At 36.5% G+C, this 24,199-nt stretch overlaps 1 protein-coding gene across 7 annotated transcripts in view; it reads left to right on the forward strand.

The window, feature by feature from the left end:
• The first annotated feature begins 4,946 nt into the window (after positions 1-4,946).
• Positions 4,947-24,199, forward strand: part of ADD3 (adducin 3) — a 149,825-nt gene continuing 130,572 nt past the window's right edge. For 4 of the 7 annotated variants that reach the window (XM_031955822.1, XM_031955820.1, XM_031955824.1 and 1 more), the window contains exon 1: positions 7,080-7,192. The gene's annotated coding sequence lies outside the window, so the exon portion shown is untranslated. Of the gene's footprint in view, positions 5,039-7,079; positions 7,193-24,199 lie in introns of those variants that run through there. The other 3 variants (XM_023495996.2, XM_031955821.1, XM_031955825.1) reach the window with 2 other exon arrangements.

Raw genomic sequence — 24,199 nt, forward strand, 5'->3', positions numbered from 1 at the left:
CATTGCTTCCATGACACTATCTATCTGTCTCATCCTTTGCTGTACTCTCTTCTTTGTGCCTTCAATCTTTCCCAACACCGGGGTCTTTTCCAATGAGAACTGTCTTCTCCCTATGTAGTCAAAATATTTAAACTTAAGTTTCTGCTTTTGGTCTTCCAGTGAATAGTCTGAATCAACTTCTTTTAGTATTCTCTGATTTGATCTTCTTGCTGAACTAGAGGTTCTCAAAAGTTATCTCTAGTACAACAATTTAAAAGTGTTGATTCTGCACATTCAATTTTCCTTAAAGTCTAACTCTAACAGCCATACATTATTACTGGAAAAAAAAAAAGTCATAGAATTAACTGTTGTTGTGCCACAGTTCTCTTAATGTCCTAACTCAGTTTCTCTAATTGCCCTATTTAGTTACTCTGCCTCAGCTTATAACCTTTCCCTCTTAATGTTTGATGTGATAAAGGTCTACCTCAGTTGCTCTGTCCTAAAACCCCAGACTATAATCATTCCCTCTTAAATGTTTGATGAGATAAAGGTTTTATATCTTTAGGCTATAATCATTCCTTCTTAATGTTTGACAGGATAAAGGTCTATCCATTTTAGACATCATTAGAATATCAGTAACCTCTCCAGTACCTCCCTCCATTATGTCATCCTAGGTGCCTCCCCCCCCCATTAGGTTATCCCCATCCATGTACCTCCCCCATTATGTCATTGTTCTTGTTATGCTATAAAAATCTTGCTGTCCCAATACTCAGGGCTGGATTCTTTGAGACAATAGTCTCGTCCAGTCCTGGGACCAACCATGGATCCATTTGGTCCCAGTATATCTCTCCATTTAATAAATAAGTCTCTAATCTCTGTCTTGCTCAGTTTCTCTGGCACTACACTATATGGATCTTTGTTGGCAAAGTAATGTCTCTGCTTTTTAGTATGCGTTACAAATTTGCCATAGCTTTCCTTCTAAGAAGCAAGTGTCTTTTAATTTCATTACTATAGTTGCTATCTGCAGTGATCTCTAAGCCTAAGAAGAGAAAATCTGACACTGCTTCTTCCATTTCTTCTTCTATTTGCCAGGGAATAGATCTTTGCCAAGATCTTCAGTGGTTTGTTTTTGTTTTTTTTTAAATAGTAAGTTGACATTTCTACACTTTCCTCTATTACCCATCAAGAGGCTTCTATAATTATTCCTCACTTTCTGCCATCAGAGTGGTATCATTTATATATCTGAGATTGTTGCTATTTCTGATGCCAATTTTAATTTTAATTTTTGATTCATCTAGCCTGGCATTACATATGATGTATTCTGCATATAACTTAAATAAGGTAACAATATGCAGCCTTGTCATACTCATTTTCATGTCTTAAACCCAATCAATTGCTTTATGTTTGGTTCTAGCTGTTGTTGTTTTTTAGCCTGCATATATAGCTTCCTTAGGACACAAGTTAAGATGAGATGGTACTTCCATCTCTTTGAGCACTTGCCACATTCTGTTTGATCCACACAGTCAAAGGCTCTGGTATAGTCAATGAAGTAGAAGTAGATGTTTTTCTGAAACTTCTTTGCTTTCTCCATAATCCAGCAAATGCTGGCAATTTGGTCTCTTGTTTATCTGCCTCTTCAAAAACCAGCTTGAAGCTTAGCTCTAGCAATCTTAAACATAATATTGATAGCATGTGAAATCAGTGCAATTGTTTAGTAAATTGAACATTCAGTAATTTTTGCTCTTTAGGATTGGGATGTAAATCGATCTTTCTAATTCAATGGCCACTATTGAGTTTTCCAGATTTGCTGGCATATTGAATATAGTCCTTTAACACCACCATCTTTTAGTATTTTAAACAGCTTAAGTGGGATTCTGTTTCTTCAACTAGTCTTATTATTAGTAATGTATCCTAATATATCCAGTTGACTTCATTCTCCGGGATATCTGGCTCTAGATCAAAAACACATCATCATGGTTATCATTGATATTAAGATCTTTCTTGCATAGTTTTTCTATATGTTTTCACTGTTCCTGTTAATCTCTTCTACTTTTGTTAATTATTTGCCATCTTTGTCTTTTTTTGTACAGGATATAGATATGTCTATTAGCACTTTATTAGGAGGGCAAAAGAAAACTCCTAATCTGGTTTCATTGATTAAGACTATCCATACAGAAAAAAAATTGGTTGATTTGGAGCTGTCCATTGGAGCTTGGGGGAAGGGATTTTATGATTGAGGCTAACTCCAGGAAAATGTTGGGACAACAGATTCTGTTGGAAGGAGTCGTCTTTTATGGTGACCTTTAAAAGTGAAATGAAGGGTGTTCATTCCTTTTTTACTTCTTCACCCAAGAATCGTCAATGACTACCTCAGGGCAAAAATACATGGAAACAGAATTCCTGAGAGTAAATTTTCCTGACTTAAGATAGCATCAGCTTGGGTTGGAATATCATAGATCTACATATAGCCCTAAAGGGGAATTCATGGGCAATATCATTTTTGAAACTGTCTTGTCAGGGAAGTAGGTTAATCCTATAATTTAGCCCTTTCAATAAAGAAGGAAGATTTCTTGGACAATAATGGCTTTTGAGGGTCAAAAAAAAAAAAAAAAAAAAAGAGCTGAGAGAGCTGCCTTAACAATATGCCTCTTGAAAAGATAAGACGACCACCTCTGGGGTGGGCATTGCAGGTATAGGTCTATAAAGGGGGAAAGCCATGATATGGAAGAGCAGAAAACCTGAACTTTCCTTCCCCTTACAGTCTCCAGTTACTTGGGCAAAAGATGTCTTATGAGAAAGGTCCAAGAGCCTGAAAATTTAATTGCTTTGGGGGTAAGAGTACAGACTAAAGCGTGTCACTGAAACTTGAAAAGGGACTGAGAATGAAGAAATTTGTCAAAATATCAGGATATTACTTGTCATCAATCTTCTTTAGTGTCTTTCTGAAAAGAGTCCAAATCATGGAATAGAATTGAGTAAGAAGAACTTCCCAGCCCTGGTGAAAAAAAGACCCATCAAAGAATGGAGAATTTGCTTGTGGGCTATTGTGAGCCTTTGAAAATGTTTCCTATATTTATTTATGGGCTCTTGTGAACCCTATGCATCTTCTGCATTTTTTGGTGGGGTAGAATAAGGGTTTTCTTGTAGCTAATATAGATACTTCTGTAAGAGTTTAGGATGCTACTAGCCACATTTATGTAAATTAAGACATGAATTATATTTGGAGATTTTCCCAGAAAAAATAAAAACCATGATCAGGTCAAATGAGCCAAAGGGATGTTTAATATTTTAGTGTAGCCCCTAGGATAAAATCCAATCAATGTTAGCCCAGAGTTTGGATATCCATAAATTATTAAAAAAGATAATTTTTTTTTTTTTGATCTTGAAGAGAAGGTAATCTATTGCAACCACTTCTTTTTACAGAGGAGGAACCTGAAGACTCATAAAAATAAAAATGATTTATCCAAGGCACATAGTTCATTAACAGTAGGTTGCATAATATGTCAGTAGTAAAGATTAATAATCTGAAGTTCTACCTTTAAATTTTAATCCTCTTATCTTATCCTTTATTTACCATTTGAAAGTTATATTAGAAGTTAAATAATAAACCTGTCTCAGTAGAGTGGTAAGGACAAATATTTTTAAATTTTATTTATTTATATTAAAGTTTTTTATTTTTGAAACATTCATGGTTAATTTTTTAACCATGACCCTGAAAAACCTTGTGTTCCAAATTTTCTGCCCTTCCTTCTACTCCCTCCCCAATGTTAAACATGTTAAAAATATATGTTAAATCCGATATATGTATACACATTTATACAATTATCTTGCTAAACAAGAAAAATCAGATCAAAAAGGAAAAAAAAAGAGAAAACAAAATGCAAGCAAACAACAACAAAAAGAATGAAAATGCTATGTTGTGATCCATACTCCGTTCCTACAGCCCTCTCTCTGGGTGTAGATAACTCTCTTCACAAGATCATTGGAACTGGCCTCAATCATCTTATTATTGAAAAGACCATGAAGGACAAAATTTAAAAGATAAAATATAGATTCTAAAGGACACCCTGGAAAAAATATACACATTAAAGTTGTGTACATCATCAAGTATACATTAACTGCCTAAATAGTAGCATCACCTTCATTAAAAGCAAGTTAATATAGCTATGAGATTTGGTCTTGTTTTATTTAAGTTTGAATATATTTAGAATTGCTACAAAAATATAATCCTTCAGCAGTTCATAACTATTTTTTTCTATATTAACATATATTTCTTTCCATTGTTATTCTACATATCATTTTATGTTCATAGTTACAAAAACACTGAATAGAAATTGAAATTATCAATATTTCCTAATATTGTCATTCACTCAATGCCTAGAATAAGCTTACAAATGTGTGTTGATAGGACTTATCCATTGCTGCCAAATGCATGAATGGGAGTTTTATGACTACATTCATCTACTTCATCTTATATAGGTTTATTTTATGCATACATCATTATAGAGTAATGATAGGAAATTAAATATTAGCCCAGAATATACAGCAATTGCAGAGCATGTCTTTATTATCTCACCCTGCCCCCTCAGTGTTTTAAATTAGCAGGACACTTAAAAACTAATGTTTCCAGTGTTTCTTTGAGTCATGCTAAATTGTAGCCTCAATCACTCTTGTTAATTTTAACCTTGACCTCCTACAGCTGTACTGCTTTTCCTCACTCCAAAAAAATCTGCAAATCCACCCTTTCCACATCTTATGAGGCAACATTGGAGGGAAAAAATAGTCATAGCTTTAAGACAAACTCTTCTTTTCTCCAGTGAGCTCCAATGGTAATTGTAGAGTCTCTGCTAAGTAGCAAGCTTTACTATAGGCAGTATTGGAGGAATTGCTGCTGCTGCTGCTGCTGTTCCTGCTGCTGCTGCGACTAGTGCTGGAGCTGCAGTGTGTTTCTGTGCAGCACTGCAGGATCCACACCTAAAGAAGGAAAGACATCCATCCATATGAACCTACACAGTGGGCTATCTACACAGTGGACGTTACAGCCTTGAACGGAGATTGGGTAAGCAGATCTTTCATTCCTTCCCTAGTAATTGTGTGAAGTGTGATGTTAATGGGAAAGACTGCTAAACAGACATTTTAAAAATGGATCATGCTAATCGGTTTCCTTTTGGGGTTTATAATGTGTCTTGTAAATGAACCCTGTATTTTGAAAATCATTACATTGTAGCTGTACTAGAAGTACTTTTTATGACATTCATCTTTTTTAAAAGGCCGACCCTGTAGCATGCAAAGCTTTTCATTTTTTGCTTTTTAAATGCAAGAAAATTTCAAGCCCCTCCCAGTATTTCTCCCTTCTAACCACTGCACATTTAAAATAAAATATGCATATTCCAAATCTTTGTATTTTAGAACATACAGCTCTCGTAATCATTTTAAGAGTATTTAAAATAATAATGGAGGCATGGTATATATCCAGTATGTTTTAAGCAGATGGAAAATTATGGCAGAGTTAAACTCTTAAAGTCCTAATCCAGGGAAGTCAGAAAATGAGAAGGATAAAATGAATCCTTTCTTGTGCCGACAAGCTTCATTTTCCACACTTCAAATGTTGGAAAGAAGAAGGTACTACATCTTAATTAGCACATTTTTAGAGGGAGGAGATGAAGTTGATGAGGGGGATGGTGTGAAATATACCGGGAGAGGAAGGAGGGGCACAGTGGAAGTGAGGAGGTTTTGCTAGAGAGGAGGGAAAGTGAATTGTCACCTTCCCTACGGGAGCTAAGGGAGATGAGTGGGAATGAAGTTTGCATAGTATACGTTCGGTGGAGATGACCCGAGGAGGAATAAGAACAACCAGAAAGGAGCTAGGGAGGGGCGTGCCTCTTGGTGGGCGTGGGGGACATCTATTTGTGCCTGTGGAAGACTTGTGCTTGTGAGGGACGTGCAGGTCTGGGGGTGTGCGATACATGTTGTGCATCGATGGGAATTCTGCAGCAAGGACAGGGTTATGAGGAAAACGTGCCCTGTCTGAGACGGATGACCGAGTATCACGTTTGGAGTAACCCCTCTGAAATTACTGTTTGGGACCACCCCGAGGTGATAAAGTTTGGCTGGCGCAAGGTGTGTTTTCAAAGGTAGCACTGCTGCCTCAGTTCGCTCCCTTCCATGGGGAGCTTTTTTAACTTGCCCGGGAGAGGAAGAGGGCACCTCCGAGGCAGACATGTACCCCAGATGCTCCGCGTCAGGCAGAGAAGTGGGCAGATCCGAGAACGGGGAGGCCCTGTCTCCGCCTCTATCGCCCGCCCGTCTCTCTCTGCGTGCGCTGACGCCCCTACCCCCAGACCCTGGGGGAAGGACTGCAGTGAGCGCCGCCGCTGCGTGACTCCACGCGCGTGGCCAGGACCGGGGCCCGATGCCTGCTCACGTTTGGCGGGCAGCAGAGCCAGCGGGAGGGGCGCGTGAGGGCCCGGATGGGAGGTCTTTCGGTGTCCCTGTCTCCCCGCATTCGGTTTGCCCCTCCGGTGGCCCTCCCAGAGGGGATGGGATGGCAGAGCAGGCGTCCCGGCTCTCTGGACAGGAGGGGGCGCCCAGGGCTGCCGCAGCCTCTCCGGCCGGCTTGTCCCCGCCCCAACCCCCATCCCAGAGGCCGCCTCCGCTCCAAGTACAAACAGGCGGACGCACGCCCGACGGACGCGGAGGGGAGGGAAGAGAGGGGGACAGGGAGGAAGAGAGAAGGAAGAGGAGGGGGCTCCGCCGCCGCACACCCCCTCCCCGCCCGGAGTGCAGACGCAGAAAGGGGCGTGTCCTGGGCGGGCCGAGGGAGGCGGGGCCAGGCCGAGGGGGCCGGTCCCGCCACTGAGCCGTCCTCAACGGTCGCCTAGAAAAGGGGGTGAGAGGAGGGGAAGGGAGGGCTTTAAAAAAACAAACCATCACAAGAAGAAGGAGGAGGGGAAGAGGCGGCTGCTGCGGCCCAGGTGTCGCCGCTTCCTGCTGGTGAAGGCTTTGCGCCCCCCCCGCGCGCGCGCGCTCGTTCGCTCCTCTAGCCCCTCCCCTCTTCTCCCTCCCTCCCTCCCTCTTCTGCCCTCCCGGGAGGAGGGGCGGCGGCGGCGGCGGCAGCGGCAGCGGCAGCAGCACATCAGGCGGCTGCAGCAGCCTCAGCAGCCCGCACCCGAGGCGCTGGGAGGGAAGCACAAAGCCGGCGGTGCACCCCGAGGTAATGCGGTGAGGAGCGCCGGGGGAGGAGGCGCCCTCGCCCTGCTTCCCGCGCCGCGGTTGGCTGGGGCGGGAGAGTGGCGGGGAAAGGGTGAGGGTGAATCTCTGCCAGGGGGTCGGGCCGCGAGCGAGGGGCGAGCGCCGCGGCGCTGGCTTCCTATTGGTCGCCCCCGTACGGCCTCAGGTAAGTTACCCCTCCTCGCGGGGGGGGCCGGGGGGAGATGCCGATCCGGGGGAGGGGAAAAGTCTGCTGGGTCTGGCGCGAGAACCCGAGTACCCGAACTGCGGAGGGGGAGGTCCCGGTGGGGGGCAGCGTGGGAAGGGGATCCCCGGCTGGTTCGCGCGTACTTCTGGTGCCCCCCCGCGGCGGGGTGATCTTCCAAAGCTGATCTGCAGCTTTAATGACATACTTCTTCCCCCTCCCTCGGAGAGGCTGGGGGGGCGGGGGGAGGGTCCGAAGCTTTCTACTTGCTGGGCCTGGAAAAGACTCGAACCCTATTAGTCCGTGTGGGAGGGGGCGAGGTTTTAGGGGAGAGGATCAATTCCTGGAAAAAGTTCCTTTTCGAAAAGAAAACGAACCGGGGTAGGTGTGCAGGGAGAACACTGACGTTTTCTGCTTTTTGATTTTCTCCGGAGGCATTTAAAATGAGAAAAAGCCCTTTCCCTCAGACGCCCCAAGTTAGGCTGTGCTTTCTGCCCGCGGATGACATGGAAGAGGGTTTACTTGTATTCCTGAGGGTGGGCAAGCTCTTTGAAGTTAAGAGGGTTTATAATCCCAAGCGAGGCTGTGGACAACTAGGGCAAATTGGGCTTCCCTAATTAAAATGTCTGAAATGACCTCAGGTGAGATATGTGGGTGCAGAGATTTGTTTTTAAGTAGGTCACCTTTGGAAAATGTGTAAGTAAAATTTCTAATTTCTGATCGAATTGTTGAAGATCTTCCGCGGCCAAGAGTTCTCAGGATTGATGAAATTGAAAGGATTTGGCAGAATTTCGCCACTTGTGAGCTTGCGAGGTCCATTCCAATAGGTGTAGTTGCTATGCTCTGTAATCATTTAAAATTAGTTGCATTTATTGGTAGGTTCTTTAATGTTGGCGTGAGATTTCCCCTACTCAATTTCGGAACTCCATTTGACTTGAGCCAACTTCTTGTGTAGCATTCTGAATTATGGAAAAAGCAAAAAATGTTTTCTCACTCGGAGCAGAGTACGCTTTTGAAGATTAGATGATAGCCTGAGAACCCATATCAATTTATTCTTACTTGAGATCCAGTTTACTTTCACAACTTCAGTAGAAACGTTTGGAACAAGGTTTTGAAGTGATAGAAAATTCATTTTTTTCTTGTTAAAGCTAGTGAATGTTAAAGTGTGTAGTAGATAATCAGAGAGATCAGTTAATTTCTTTAAAAAAAATTTTTTTCCAGCTTTCTGAAGATTTGATTCTGTTAACTTCTAAGCAAAGCATCCTATAGAATAGAATGCCCTGGACTGGAGCTGAGCAAATTTGAGTTTGGGTCTCCCATTTGCTAGTTTTGTGATTTAAGAGCAGTTCAATAATTTGTTAAATCGAGGATAGTGACACTTCTGTCTCATGGTGTTGTGTGACGTATACATGGGATAATACATTTAAATTATTTCCCAAATATTAAAAATGTGTTATTTATTAAGCACAGCCCCTCATATAAGGGGCTTTCTTCATTTTGATTTTTTTTTTTTCTTCAGTTTATGTTTTGAATGGAGGGGGGGAGGAAGGATCTCTTATTTCATCTGTGTGGAAACTCCCTCTTGCAGGTCAGTTTGGCTGCTAACCTAATTGAGAATCTTAAAGAGTTGCCTGGGGCATTGATAGGTTAAGTAACTTTCTCTGCAGCTTTACAACTTGAACGCTGGTCTTCCTTACTCTGTTTGGCCTGTTATATTTTACATTTATATTCCTGTTGGAGAGGGTTTTTGTTAACTAATGTACTCAATTATCTAATGATGTTAAATAATTTGTTGGAGGATTTTTTAGTAAGATAATTTTGTAAAAAAATGGAACCAGCCAGCTTTGAAAGGTGTTTTTTATTGTGTTCTTGAATATAAATTAGGGACATATTACTAAGAAAATGTAATACATGCAAAAATATTTACTGCCCTGAGTATCTTGATAGTATGTATGTTTTAAACAGAAATGATTGATTTGCTAAAGAAAATTGGGGGAAGGGGGGAATTCCTGTTTTCTACCTAGTTGCTAGTTAAAATTAGTAGTTAAAATTTTAACTACTTGTTCCTACAAAATTTAGCCCTGAAGAATATGAGATGTGGATGAGTGCCAGTTCACTGGATTAAATTATCAAATAATAATCAAAACCATAGTGTCTTTTGTGACATTAATAGACTATGACATGCATCTAACAATGTCCCTGACTAAACTAAAGCTCTCTAACAAGTGGTGACCACCCAGCTTTTGTGTTTTGCTAACTGTGGTGAGTTTCATATCTGACACAAATGGTTTTGTGAGTCAAAAAGACAAACAAGACTGAATAGAAAAGTAGAGCATAGATTTCAAAATGTAGCCAGGCTACTGTTCTCAACGCTATTTGTTACTTGCCATTTTTCTTCTACCTTAAGAGGGACTGCTGGGCTCTGAGCACTCCCAAGGGGCAGTGAAAGGTAGTGTAAGCAGAAGAAAAGTCTTTAGATCACACTGAAATGACTTGAAGCGATATAGAATGGGTGTGGAATTCTGGGAAACAATAGAATCAACCTATCAGTTTGATGTATAGTAATCAATGATAGCATGTTTTTTAAAGGAAAGGTATCGTGCTACCTATGAGATAAAGAGGCTATATCCCAAGTATTCATAGGCATAATAGAAAGTACTAAAAATCAAAGAAAAGCTTTTTTTTTTTTGTCATAGGCAAAAGACTCCTATCCTCTACTCAGAGGACTTGGATTGTTAGTTTATCTAATCCAACCCTGATTCAAGGTAAGAATTCCCTTTACAACATATAAGTGATTTCTGTGGTCAGGCATTAATAGCTTTTTTATATTAGGTGGAAACTAAATCTCTGATTTAGGGAAATGTTTTGATAGAGCCAACCTCTGTGTAGATAGAATAATGGAAGGAAGAGTTTAATTTTGAGCATGTTCAACATTTTAATGATGATGATATTAAAGCATTCAGAACTATGTTATACCTAGACCCAGTGGATACAGTGTCCTCAGCCTCAGGACACCTTTTTTTTTTTTTTTTAGATCAATGGTGGCATTAAGTGTCTTGCCCAGAGTCACATAGGTAGTAAGTATCTTAAACTGGACTTGAATCGGGTCCTTCTGATTCTAGGTTCAGTGTTCCACCCACTGAATCAAGACATTTTAAAGCACATACTAATATCATGTTGTTGGTTTATTTCTTCATTGATTTGGTGTATGAAACTTCCAGTTGCTAGTGACCCATTAGCAAAAGATTTCATTTTCTTAAAATTTTTTATATAATTTTATTTGCTTCCTATTTTTTTTAATATTTTAACATGAAAACAAAGCAATATACTTTAATGTTTGCATTCTAAACCATTTAAATTCTTTGGAATAATTGATAATAGTACAAATTTCAATGTGTTGCTGTCTCAACAGAATAATTGGCATATAGAACAAATTAATTATAAACTAAATTAAGCATAGTTAGACATTTTTATTGTAAACTTAATTATCAACAAAATAAACATAAAATAATGAGTGAAATCTTGCACAAGTCCCTTAGCATCTAACAGGAGAATCAATGAATTATACACATTTACCCCCTCCTCCCCCAAATGTCTCCATCTGTGTCTGGCTGATATTCAGCTACCTCTGACTTGGTTTTGATTTTTTTTTTTTTTTTTTAGTTGTTGTTACCATCACTTCATATAGGTATTATAGGTTTAAATATTTTTATCAAACCATTAATATATACTGTTAACTGTTCATTTTTTTTTCTATTACAAACAGAACAACTATGCAATGAATATTTTTCTGTGGAGATATATACTTGTTCTCCTTTTATAGTATTTATTATTCTTAAGTTATATCTGAATGGAATAAAGTGCTAGACTCGGGGATCAAAAAGATCTGAATTTACCTTCTGCCCCTTCCACTAGCAGTGTGACTCTGAATAAGTCATATAATCTCTTACTTCTTTAGTCAAATAACTCCTTATTTTATATAAAGTCATAACCTGGTTTTGATATGAAACTAGTTAAAGGAGTTCTCATATCAGGAGTTCCTATAGATTCCCCAGTTTGATTGAAAGGTTCGCTAAAGTTTCTGATCTTTGTTCTAAATTGTCATATAGTTTTCCAAAATGACTGAACTAATCCACAGTCCAGACTACAATGTGTTCTAGTACAGCACTACTGATGATGAATTATAATATCATTGAAATTAAATATAATTTTCAGGTTACTGTACTGCAAATATATAACACATAGCTGAGAGGATCTTTTAGTGCAATTAACGTTATTCAGATAAAGAATTTTTGGTTAAAGTCTGAATCCAGAGAAAACGTAATAGCCATAGCTTGTGCACATCATGCTCCATAAATACAAAATATTAACTATAGAATCTAATGTGAAAGTTATACTTTTTATTATATACCTATTAGTCTATAATATCCACAACAATTATAACTGTTAAAAATGCAACCAAATGTCATAATGTATTCTATCTTCATGGACTTATAAAGTGCTAGAGATGGAAAGAACCTTAAGAGGTCAGCTCTTCTAATCCTACTTTTTTTTTTTTAATAATAGTTTTTTATTTTCAAAATATACAACGATATACAAAGATAGTTTTTAACATTCACCCTTTCAAAACCTTATGTTCCAATTTTTTTTTCTCCTTCCTGTCACTCTGTCATCCCCTCCCCTAGATAGCAAATAATTCAATATATGTTAAACATGTGCAATTCTTATATGCATATTTCTACAATTATCATGCTACACAAGAAAAATCAGATCAAAAAGGAAAAATGAGAAAGAAAGCAAAAATCAAGCTAACAACAACAAAAAAGATGAAAATACTATGTTGTTATCCACATTCAGTCCGCATAATCTTCTCTCTGGATGGAGATGGCTCTCTCCATCACAAATCTATTGGAATTGACCTTAATAATCCCTCATTGTTGAGAATAGCCATGTCTATGAGAGAATTGATCATCATATAATCTTGTTGTTGCTGTGTACGATGTTCTCTTGGTTCTATTCACCTCATTCAGCATTAGTTCATGTAACTCTCTCCAGGCTTTTCTGAAATCATCCTGCAGATCATTTCTTACAGAATAGTAATATTCCACAACATTCATATATTATAATTTATTCAGCCCTTCTCCAACTGATGGGTATCTACTTATTTTCCAGTTCCTTGCTGCTACAGAAAGGTGCATGTGTATAACACTATTTTTTTGGAAAGAATAAAATTGAGGTCCACAGAATAAGTGACTTATCCAAGGACAAACAGTGGTAATTAACTCAAAATTTGAACTCAGATTTTCTGATAGCCAATTCAAATAATATCAGTGATTTAAAGCCTTTCTATATTGTTAGGATCTGGCAGATTTTGTACTCCTGATGTAATCTACAAGGATGGTCATCAAGAAATGAATTATTTTTCAGGGATAAAAATTCATGAAGAGACCATTTATTTACTAAGGCATGAAAAAGCCTTGCAAGCTTCATTGTTGAAAAGCATATTTCCACTTTAATGAAGTAGTAAATGAATCCTTGAAGTTTGGCAGAAGAGGAAAATTGGCATTTAAGTATAAAAAGTTCTGTAGGAAGTAAGTTCACTTAATACTTTTGAGAAATAAGGTTGAAAAAAAAAATGAGATGAATGCCAAATAGGAATTCATGTGATGAATTGTGATGAATTCACATTTCATGTGAATGAATAAAATTATATGTAATATAGTGAAAACTTAAAACCCGCAGTAGACAGTAACACAGGGTACAGTTTTCAGGCCTTGCTAAGAGTACTCAAATGCTACTGTGATATTTACTTTAGTGTATTGTAGTTTTTTTTTTTTTTTTTTTTCTTTTAAAGCACATTAGAAGACATGGGTTGGAAATGGGATAAGTCTGCTGCTTACTAGTGATCATGGCCATAGAGCTGAGGGGGAGAATGATATTACTTCTGAATTGCCTCATTTTTTAAATGGGGATAGGTAATACAGATGTTTTTATCTGACGGGGCTGTTGTAAGATATGTTTTATAAACCTTCAAGCATGATAGAAATGAGATTTGCATATAAATATGATATGTCCATTGCATTCAAGCAATAACTTACTGAAAAGGGGGTCTGAAGTACAAGAATTTAACTTCCAAAATTGTCTAACAAGTAAAAAGTACTAGAAGTACCCAGTTGAACACTTTGACAGTGTTGTTTGTTTTTTGATGTTTACTTAATAGGAAATGATTTTGTCTACTTTCTAATTGTGCTACGATAACTTCTGTTTCATATTTATACACATTTTTAGTAAGTAGAGGAATTTGAATTGAGCCCAAACATGAAGTTAAATTTAGGGTTATTCATTTAAATTCATTTTCTCAGAGTAGGAATTATATGAAAGTAAGAGATATTGTTCAAGTATATTGTTTCTGATGTTTGTTGGTTGCCCTACTAAAGGAGCTGGAATTTCAACAATGTTGAAGCAGTAAGTTTGTAAAATTGCTGGAGTTTTCAGTAGCATAGGGGCATGGTGTATACCCTTGAATCTCTCACTGCCTGCAGCGTTTCTATGAAGTTCCTTGATAAGAGCCATATTTATAAGGGTATAAAGAAAGTATTTATTTTTCCTATTTAATATAATACTATTGACATGCTTTCCACTTCTGATCTTCTGAAATGCCTAAAGCCTACAGAAATATGGTATTAATGTAATATTCTGATTAAAAATATTCTCAAGGTTATTTGATTCAACTGAGGAAGTATATGTTAGGATCAGGATCTTCCAAGACTCCCTTTAAGAGCTTAATACTTTTAATCCTCCATAAGTCAGAGCTAGCAAGTGTTAAGTTGCAGTGCTTCTTTTGACCTCAAATGTAAAATGCCTAAAGCCTACAGAAATATGGTATTAATGTAATATTCTCCAAGTCATCATTAATCAGAGAAATGCAAATTAAGACAACTCTGAGACACCACTACACACCTGTCAGATTGGCTAGAATGACAGGGAAAGATAATGCTGAATGTTGGAAGGGATGTGGGAAAACAGGGACACTAATACATTGTTGCTGGAACTGTGACTACATTCAACCATTCTGGAGAGCAGTTTGGAACTATGCTGAAAAAGTTATCAAACTGTGCATACCCTTTGATCCAGCAGTGTTACTACTGGGCTTATATCCCAAAGAGATCATAAAGAAGGGAAAGGGACCTGTATGTGCACAAATGTTTGTGGCAGCCCTCTTTGTAGTGGCCAGAAACTGGAAACTGAGTGGATGCCCATCAATTGGAGAATGGCTGAATAAATTGTGGTATATGGATATTATGGAATATTATTGTTCTGTAAGAAATGACCAACAGGATGATTTCAGAAAGGCTTGAAGAGACTTACACGAACTGATGCTGAGTGAAACGAGCAGGGCCAAGAGATCATTATATACTTCAACAACAGTACTATATGATGACCAATTCTGATGGACGTGGCCATCCTCAGCAATGAGATCAACCAAATCAGTTCCAATGGAGCAGTAATGAACTGAACCAGCTATACCCAGCGAAAGAATTCTGGGAGATGACTAAAAACCATTACATTGAATTCCTAATCGCTATATTTTTGCCCACCTGCATTTTTTATTTCCTTTACAGGCTAATTGTACAATATTTCAGAGACTGATTCTTTTTGTACAGCAAAATAAGGGTTTGGTCATGTATACTTATTGTGTATCTAATTTCTATTTTAATATATTTAACATCTACTGGTCATCCTGCCAACTGGGGGAGGAGGTGGAGGGGAAGGAGGGGAAAATTGGAACAAGAGGTTTGGTAATTGTCAATGCTGTAAAGTTACCCATACATATAACCTGTAAATAAAAGGCTATTAAATTAAAAAAAAAATTCTGATCAAAAATATTCTCAAGGTTATTTGATTCAACTGAGGAAGTATATGTTAGGATCAGGATCTTCAAAGGCTTCCTTTAAGAGCTTAACACTTTTAATCCTCCATAAGTCAGAGCTAGCAAGTGTTAAGTTGCAGTGCTTCTTTTGACCTCAAATGTCATATTAATGCATATAGAAGGAACATTCGTAAGATTAGGGTTTTTAATATCAGAAGTGGGTGTGCACATGGGGGTGATAGCAGGAAACAGAGAAGAAACTTACATGGTCTTCCGAATGCAATACTTTAATTACTGCTCTGGAAGAACTTTTAGATTAGGAGGAAAGAAAGTCATTTAGGAAATTGTGCTTATGTTCTTCCATTAAATTATTATTCAATTTAACTTTTCTTTCCTTTATGATTTGTGTTCTTTAGCAGTCCATCTTCTTGGGGGCCAGATTGTCTTTGAGAAGACTTAAAGAAACAAGGGAGTCATATTTAAGTAGTCTGATTGCTTGAGATTATATTAGTTGACAGCTCATAGGATAGTTGTGAAAAGGGATGATAGAGAACTCCCCCCAAGGCAATATAAAATGCAGTTTTAAGAAACAGTAGGAAGGGCTATAGTAGGAATATATTAAAAACTGATTTCTGAAATAGGAGTGTGATAATTCACTTTGTAGTCTTTGTGTAGTTGACTTTTAGATCTGGTTTTCCTCATCTAAAAAATGAGGTTGGATTAGATCATCTTTAATTGTCTGGGTACTTTAATTTTCTCTCCCATATTAGTAGCTAATCATATATATTGTATTTTGTTAATGTAAACATTCCCTTTTGAAGATGATCTTCTGACATGAAAATTATCCATGGGAAATTTCCTTTACTCACAAAATATTTAGTAAGAATACACTTTGTTCTCAGTCTATAAGAGCTTTATCTTTATTTCATAAAAGGGGCCCTTAGAGGTCATTTTGACCAATAAGTACCAATAATAGGAATTCCTTCTACAAAATCCTCTAAAAATAATTATCTAGCCTTTTATGAAGACTTCTAATGAGGCAGAAAACCACTGCCACTTTATTTGAAGAATTTCTATCTAACTGACATAAATGAAAGAGCAAAACCTCAGGGAAAAGGGTAGAAAATTTAAGAGAAAAGAGGAATAAGAATAAGCAAAGATCTCTTCCACCTCTAAAACTCTGAATCTTGTCCTTGCAAACTATAATTGACATTTGAACATTTGAAAGAGATTCAATTAAGTTTTTTAAATCTTGGGAATGTGAATTAAAAACCAAACAAACATTGGCATTAGTTACAAAACTAGACTTTCATCGTAAAAGTAGAAGAATTTGCTCTCTTTTTGGGGTTATAAGTACAATATAAAGTGCGTCCATTTCTACATTTCTTGAACCTTGGTTAAAGTATGCAAGTTTTTAGATAGTAGTGAATGTTGAAGAAATAGTCTTAGTTTTCTAAAGTAAATGAGGCCCATCAGTAGCAAAAGGAGTGTTGCTCTCAAAATCAGGATACTTGGATTTGTGTATCTGTCATTAGCTGTCTGTGTGCTAAGTGATTGGGCAAATCATTTAACCTCCCCGAGGGTTGATTCCTATATCCAGAGGACTTTTAGTTACTGGATAACACTTTGTCCTTTAATCCATCTTCTCTTATTCCTTTCTTTTTTTCTGCTTTCCATTCAGTTGGCCTTTGCAGTGAAATGTAATCCTGTACCCTTTTTCCTTATTTATATAGACTTTTCCTTAGGTATCTCAATTATGAAATAATTTCCCCCATTCTTCCTTTTTTTCTCTTTCTAATATATTCCTTTTTCCTTCCCTTACCATTCTTCTATTAAGATAATCAAAAATATAATAGAATCACTCCTAGGTCCTATATATTCTTCTATCATTCCTAATGATGATAGAATTCTGATGGGATATGTGAATCATTTCCTTGAATAATTTTTCTCCTCCTTGACATGGAAACTGGCTTTTTTGCTATAATATTCATAGGGGTTTTCATTGGCCTATTTAAAAGAGAACCAGTGGGTTCTATTTCTTCTTTGCCCCCTGGTTCTAAGAGATCTAGAACTCTTGAAATGTGATGTCTTGATTTTCCTCCTCCTCAGTCCATTGATTCTTAATCCCTTTTTGATTCTTCTTCTTTTTTTTTTCAAATCAGTTTGGTGGTTGTTCGGGTTTTTTGCTACGAGTTATCATATATTTTCTTCTGTATTTTCCCTAGGCTTTTGACTTTGTTTTATTTTTATTATTATTATTATTATTATTATTTATTTATTTATTTTTTTTGGTCCTATGGATTGTTAGCTTCCATTTGGGCAATTCTAATTTTCAAAGAGTTATTTTCTAGGGTAACATTTTTGCCTTCTTGTCCCAGTATGTTAATTTATTTTCTAAATTTCTCTTTCATAGCTCTAATTTGTCTTCCGTTTTTTTCCTCTAGCACTCTCGGATTTTAAAATCTTTTTAAAAGTTCTTTTTAAACACTGTTTTTATTGTATCCAATACAATTTTTTTGTTTTGATTATAGGCGTTTTGCAGATACTTGATTTTTTCAGGATTTGAATTATTTCCCTATCTCCATAACTCTTTATGGTGTGATTCTTTTTTTGTTCATTCTCCCAGTCAGCTTTCTGCCTTTGGAGTTTGCATTTCTAGGGAAATGGCTGAAGGGTCAGCTCTAAATTGGGTAGCACCTGAGTTTTCTGGTAGAGCTGTTAGCCAGATATTGGATAGACCAGACCCTACTTCATTTTTAGGATCTAATTTAGTGCCAAATGGAATTGCTGTCTGCTTAATTTTAATTTGTACTTACCAGAATGAGTTCTAGACATATGATGACTAGAATTAAGAGTACTTATACTTCTTGAAATGTCTGGTAAAGTGAAGAGCCAAGTTGTGAATTACACAAAAAGCAACAACTTAGCAAATGTGAAATCATCATTAAAAGTGGGGGGGAAATAGTTTAGTGCTTTTCTTAGGCAATCAAAATCATAAATAGTTCTAGTACATTAATTCCTTATTTTAAAGTTATACTTAGTCACAAAAATAACAAGTGATAATTCTATATAACCTGTGTTTAAAATATGCTTTTTACTTGCCTTTTTTTTTTCTTTCTAGGTACTCTTCTGTGAAGGACTAATTGAGCCCTATCCTCAGTGATATTAAGCATAGGGAGAGTTGAAGATATTTTTAGAAATATAGGGGTATGACCTAGCTTGTCTCCCTAGGACTAAAGAAGAATTTTCTTAATATAAATTGATAAGAGACTTTATTTTAAAGTCTCTTGTGATTATTTTAATCACAATGATTCTAATATTCTTTATCTAATCGATTTACTATGTTTGTCATTGAACAATGGATTTTAACCAGGGCTTGAATATTATGCATTTGTTGATGAATATTACAGCTTTTTAATTCCGAAGATGGCATAAATGTAGCTCTTTTAAGAATTTCTGGAGAAAAGGATGTAAAATGAAACTTGTTTTTCTGTTTCACTTTAAAAAAAAATAACTATTCTGTATTGTTTCTTTGGCCATATTGCCAAGTTGTTATCTTTTTTAAAATTCAAGGAAAGGTACTTATTGAAACATTACAATGAATTGTATCTAACTGCAGCATTGTGATAAAATACTGTTTCATTATTTTTGGTTTTTGTCACTTTTCTCATTGACTTTGTGGGTTAGTAGGTATTTTGCTTTCCCATTTCTCTAGTACTAAGTAGGTGATTTTGCAAGTCTGTTTACAGCATACTCCTATTAATAAGTTTAGTTGACATAAAGATTTAAGGAGTCAGTAAATGCCTTGAATCTTCTATCTGCTTATTTCTCTCTTAATACAAACTGATACTATCAATCATTAAGTACAGAGTGACTTTTTTGGAATTGGCAATGGACCACCTATTATATTTTGGTAAACATTGGTACAGATTTCTAACTAACTGACTTGATATCATCAGGATTCACAAACTGGATAGATTGAGAAACATTTATTACCCATATAGTACGAGGATTTTGCTCAATGTAAAAGCACACAGTAAATTTGCTTGCTTTGTTACAGGTTTTAAATAATGGGGTGGAAAGGAGAAGGGATATGTATTTAACATTAGGAAAGCTAAACATTTCATTTTAAATGGTGCTATAAGATACTATTATTTACTTGGAGATGCCAGCAGTAGAGGAATTATATTGTTGTTTGTTTGTTTGCTTATTTGTTTTTATAGACAATTGATTGTACTTCTTTCTGCACTACAGAATAGTAAAGAAATTCTGAGAAAGAATCCTGTTGTTTAATTAAGAAGTACTAATTTTGGTTACTGGTCCTTGCATCTTATGAATTTCTAGTAGGTGGACCCCAGCTCATAAAAGCTAACTTATTAATGTGAGATTAAGAGATAGGGAATACAAATTCCTATTTTTAGAAAGTAACTCAATGTTCTAATTCTCTTGATTATAGATCAATAACTTTATTGTTACATGTGAAGAATAGCATATTATTCTGAAGTTTTCAGTTATTGTGAAGTGTAGTTGCTTGGCATGGGCAGGCCTTTGTGAATGGAGCATATGTATCTTTTGCAGAATAACACAAAGGAATAGTAAATTGAGAAGGTATTAGAATAATTTTTTGACCTGAATTTGCCCACTTTATTTTAGGGACTAACTTGCATTTTTATCTTTTCTATTTTTGCATATAAAAATGGTGTTTATTTAATGTCATATGCTCCTCATTAAGATTCAGATGATTAGCAAGTGGGCTTCCCTCTCCAGATATACTTTCTACTTGACATTATGTAAATTTCATAATTGAATTGGCACAGAACTTCCTATAACATGTACTGAGATATTTTCAGAGAACATTATTTGTTTATTTGTTTATTTATTTATTTATTGACCGTAGCAACATTCTGCTGTAGGAAGTTGCAAATAAACATTCTTACACTGAATCATTTCGTATAGCTATTTTCTCCATTTGGTCCAAGTGCTTCTTTCCTTGTTTAGTACAGATTGTAGTAAGTTAATGTCCTTCAGAAACAGTTCCATCTTTGGGATAATTCTTTGCAAGCAAAACAACTTCAAAACTCTCCTATTTTCAAGAGAATTACAATTGTGCTAGGTGGTAGTTATACCTTATGACACAGATTTTAAGCTATCTTTATATTTGTAGTTGTAAAGTATTTACCATTGTAGCATGAGGATTTGCTCAAGATAAAAGCACAGTAAACTTAGCTGTTTCTTTTAAAGATTCTAAATTTTTTCCTTAGCTGTCTAGCCATCTCTCCTCTTACTCCCATCTCCCCTTCCTTAGTGAACTACACTGTTCCCCTCTCTTGAAACCCTATTTCTTTATCATATAAAAATTTGTACCTTGTGAGATCAGTTCCACCTCATAACCTTGAATGGGCCCTCAATCCTGTTAGTAGTAAGTAGTAAGATAATAGTAAGACTTACTACACCTTCCTTTAACATCCCTCTCCCACTCTCCACAGTGACTCTTAGAAAATTTTTCATCCGTTCTCAACTTTCTATGGTTCCCTCTACCCCTACTCTCTCAATTGAGAACTCTGCCTCATAGTTTACAAGAAAAAGAATTGAGGTCATCTTCTGTAAACTCTCTTTTCTCCCCTCTTCGTTATCTGCTGTTATTCAGGTACTTTCTGCCACTTTTTCCTCCTTCACCTCTGTCTTGAATGATGAAGCCATTAATAGCTTCATCTTATGCATGGCTCATTTGTTTTTCTATTCTCAAAACAATCCCACTATTTTCTTCCTAAAATGAAGAATATCACAACTAGGATTAAGAAAATAGTGACAACCTGGGATTGTAGAATAGTAGCACTGGAAAAAAAACACAACATCATTTTAGTTCAAACCCCTTATAGATACAGAAAAGAAGGCCTTAGTGGCATAAGTTGACTTATCCAACGTCATAGGATGTTAAATCACAAGATGACCAATTTAGCACTAGAAGGGATCTCAGAATCCATCTGATCCGTAATTTAACAAATGAGAAAAATGATATCTATAGAGGTTATTTATTGATGGTCACTAGTGAATTAATGGCAGAAGGAGGATTAAAACCCATGTTTTCTGACTCCAAATCTAGGGTTTTGTAAGTGTATTATAGCTATTTCTCCTTTCCTTCAGATAGATTGTGACTTTTTTCTGCTTTTCTTGTCATTCTATATTACCATCAAATAATTCATTAACTATTTGCCGAATGTGTGAATTGTTTTAAGCAGCAAAGATATTTAACAAAATCATGACTTCAAATTGTGTAATAATAATGAAAATGATAATAACACAAAACATTTATATAGTGCTTTATGGTTTGCAGAGTATTTTACATGTTTTAACTCATTTGAAGCGTATAACAACTATGCAAGATACGCATATTATTGCACCCACTTTACAGTTGAGGAAACTGAGACAAGCAGAGGTTGAGTGATTTGTCTCCAGTCATACGGGTAGTAAGCATCTGAGTCAGAATTCAAACTCTGGACTACTCTGATTCCAGGTTTTCTGTCTATAGTATCACCTGCCTTAGATTACTTTTCTCCTCTGGACATCAAGTCCTTCATTTCTAAATTGAGAGAGGTGAACTAAAGAATTTCTAAGATCCTTTTCAGCTCCAAGATACTAAGAATCTATTGCAGAACAAGGCTAGTACACATTATAGTGATTTACAACTGGAACACTGCCAATGTGCCCTATGAAAATGAGGTTTTATTGTCTAAAATCCTGTGAATGGACTAATAAAAGGCAAAATCAAGAAAGTTCTTCCTCTGTGTATATACGGTAATTGAGAAGAGGGCCTCATGACTCCAGGAAGTTGTCAACTGTTGGAGTACAATGTTTTAATTCTGTTAGAAGCAATGGGCTCTTGGCAGTAGATAGAGCCTTTCCAAAAACAATGGGATGATCAAGGATAGCAAAAATCTCCTTAGAGCAGTTTAAGGAAATGTTTTGGCAATTTCTCCCCCTTTTTTTCTTTGCTTCATTATATGTAGTATCAATTCACTGTAAATGTTTCTCTGAACTCTTTTCACCTTGTCTTCTTTCCTTTATAGAACAGCAGGAGCCTGCCTTTTCTCTTCACTATTTCCAGATGTAAATTTGCTCCTAAAATGACTAGGATAAACATTACTTCAATGAGACTTGGATCTGTTCCTATACATTTATATGCTTCTGATAAGTGCTAAAAATCTGTCTTGTAAAATCTAATATTTATTTGCATTCCTAGTGCAATCTCTTCATCCTAAGACATTTGTCTATGAAAGGAAAAGGTGGTTTGCCTTTATATCTAAAGCATAAATATACTATCTGTTGGGACCCTTTTCAAAGGACACATTGAAACAAAGAAGCAAAGAAACCTTGGTTAAGGTAACTTGGCTAGAATTTATTTTTAGAGTGTTACTCTTCTCCAATTTGAAAGCTGATGAAAGAATGACCCTTTCATACTTGATCTTGGTCTAGTTTGGTTTTCCTGAAGAGACAGTTAGATAATTTAACTTACCTAGGCAGAAGTGATAATGAGATTTATTATCTTTCTATCAATGAGAAGTCATAGAAGACCATGTATATTTATCCTGTGTGTAGATGGTTTGCATATAGTTGTTTAATGTTGTCTTCCTTCTTATATTATGAACTCCTTAACAGCACAGATTATGGTTCTTCACCTGTCTTTGTATCCTCAGTGTTTATCAACATATTAGATGATTAATAAATATTGGTTGACTCTAAACAAGTAAAGATTTTTTTCCCCTCCTTGTTCTGGTTGCCTATTACTAAAAATATAAAGGATTCATTTCTACTTCCCCTCTACCAGTTAACAACGGTTAGCCTTTATCATACTTTGTCATCAATACAGAGTATTCTGTGTCCAAAGACATTTTAAAAAAAGGTTATGATACTGAACCTATACTGAACCGATTACTCTTGTTTTTATAGTCAGCTGCATTATTTCATCTATGAGAGATTATAGTATAATAGAGGTCTCTATTGAGAATCAGAAGAGTTGAATTCAAATCCTAGTTCTATCATGTGCTGTCTGTGTGACCCCCCACCAAGTCACTCCGGTCTCTGTAGTTCAGTTTCCTCTTTGTACAATTACAAAGTAGTATGTAAAGGGTTATAAAATTCATTGCATCGATATTACTTGTATTAATAATAAATGCGAGGTGGGGCAGTTAGATGGAGCAGTGGATAGAGCACCAGCCCTGGAGTCAGGAGGACCTGAGTTCAAACTTGGGCTCAAACACTTAACACTTACTAGCTGTGAGATCCTGGGCAAGTCACCTAACCCCCCAACTGCCATTATTAAAAATAATAATAATATATGTTGTTGTCTTGTAGGAGTTCCACTCATATTAAAAGAGTTCAACATAATGTACCTTAGCCTCCTAATTCATCAATCTGTTATATTCCCAACACCTATCGCCCAGCCACATAGGATTGCTCAGACCATTGATTTTACCATCACCTAATCTTCCACCGCTGCAACTCAAGAACTTCAAAATTCACTTATGTGATTATAATTTTCTATAATTCCATCTGTTTCAATGTCTACTCTTTTTCATAAAATACTTCTTGTCTATCACCCAATACAAGTTCTTTTAAGTTGTCTTCATGTATACATTTAGCATTGGTTTAAAAGTCACTGTTTTTGGCTAAATGTAGATTTGCCCTTGGAATCATTAAAATCAAATGGCACAAATCCATGTAAGTAAATTATCGGAAGAGCCAAAAGAATTAAAATTGTTTTAGTTACTTGACAAAGTAAATTTTCTAGAAAATCCAAAGTGATAATAATTTATATCTATTTAGGTGAGAGAAGAACAACATTGTATTAGATTTGGCTTCACTAGGACTTCCAGGAACTTAAATATAGGTAATGGTACTAAGCTTGTTTTATTTGACCAAAGTTCCTGGCTTCAAAT

The sequence above is a fragment of the Sarcophilus harrisii genome, chromosome 2, assembly GCF_902635505.1.
Source record: "Sarcophilus harrisii chromosome 2, mSarHar1.11, whole genome shotgun sequence".
NCBI lineage: Eukaryota > Metazoa > Chordata > Mammalia > Dasyuromorphia > Dasyuridae > Sarcophilus > Sarcophilus harrisii.